The 1,424-nt window shown below is 38.6% G+C and overlaps 1 protein-coding gene across 3 annotated transcripts in view; it reads right to left on the bottom strand.

Annotated features, from left to right (window-relative positions):
- kmo (kynurenine 3-monooxygenase (kynurenine 3-hydroxylase)) overlaps window positions 1-1,424 on the bottom strand; it is a 32,717-nt gene that overhangs the window by 6,334 nt on the left and 24,959 nt on the right. The gene's annotated exons all lie outside the window — the stretch shown is intronic.

Below are 1,424 nucleotides of genomic sequence, written 5' to 3'. Positions count from 1 at the left end.
GTCAAGAGTCCTCGGATTTTTAGCTTAGATGGGGACCAGTAATGGGATTTTATTAGAAACCATCACTGAATCGTGAGCCTGTTTTTGCCTGAGGTTATTTCTTCCTTTCTGTGCTTTTTCCCTCTGACTGAGACCCCTATGTATTTATTTGTAATTGGAACTGTTATAACACATATACTCCACTTGTTTCCAGGTCTCAGTTTTCTTTTAGAAATCCTTCCTTTTGATTTAACAGCAATTTGTGTTTTTTGCAGAGGGCCAAACTGTGTGTCTCTCCTGCTTTCAGCATACGATTCACTAACCCCTAAGCTCCTTTGGCCTACCTCAGTTAGCAGCCCCAGTATGCAGGATGGAAATCCTTAAGTGAGAAGCTTTTAGCATTCATGTTGCAAGTCGCCAAAGCAATCTGCCCGAGGAGCTGAGAGGAGCAGTAAGCGTGAAAATCTTTAAACAGAAATCTCTTTACCATGGTTTTTCATTACGACTGGTTTAAAGGTATTACTGACATCTTAATCTTTTTTCCACGACTCTCTCAGCAGCAATGAAGAACCACGTTAGGCACTTGAAGCAATGCTCTGATTTGGATGTTATTTTGATGCATGCAGACCCGTCATCAGTATGCAAATTATTTAATTTTGTAAGCCGTAGCCACATCTACAACTGAAGGACATATGGTAAGTGGTGGCATGAGAAATGGAGTAAAGCAGTGTAAGAAGGTCACCAGACACAGATGATAACTTATAGATGACATCAGACCTCATCAGCATCAGCTTTTGATGAGGCTTGGAGGGTTTTTTTTTGAGAGCAGGTGGCTGTGGGTGTGCAAATGCCCGGGGAATACATTCCCATTTATTCTGAGCAAACAAGTGACTCAAAATAGAAAAAGAAAAGAGTTTTTTTTCTCAAAGCTCTATATAACAAAAAAAAGGACATGCAGGAGCTCACATAAGTTTGTTTCTAAGACTAAATGTTTATAGCTGATTGTTTCTTAATCAGCTGTATATAAATCTGGGGATGGACAGAAATCAGACTTATGTCAAGACAGCTTATCTGTTATTTTGCAGACTTATGACAATTTCCATCTGTAGTAAAATGGGAGGCAGATCTTTTAATCATCAGGCCCCTCTCTTTCGGAACCAAATACCAGTTTTAGTCTGTGAGGCAGACATCCTGTCTACTTATAACATAAGACTTAAAATGTTCCTATTTAATAAAGCTTATACTGAGCTATCTCTATACTTATGCTGCTATAGGCTTACATTGCTGGAGGACATAAGAATCACTTTCATTATTCTATTTCATGCTACGTCTATTCTTCCATTCTACAGTATTTGTTAGTTCAGCCCCTAACTGTATGATCTCATTATAGTAGCTTTATCTGATCTGTTCCTGTTTGGTTGTGACGATAGGAGAGAATATATATA

The sequence above is a fragment of the Cyprinodon variegatus genome, unplaced genomic scaffold (assembly GCF_000732505.1).
Source record: "Cyprinodon variegatus isolate N-32 unplaced genomic scaffold, C_variegatus-1.0 Scaffold11, whole genome shotgun sequence".
Taxonomy (NCBI): Eukaryota; Metazoa; Chordata; class Actinopteri; order Cyprinodontiformes; family Cyprinodontidae; genus Cyprinodon; species Cyprinodon variegatus.
The sequence above is the reverse complement of the archived record's forward strand: the minus strand, read 5'-3'. Positions and strand labels throughout refer to the sequence as shown.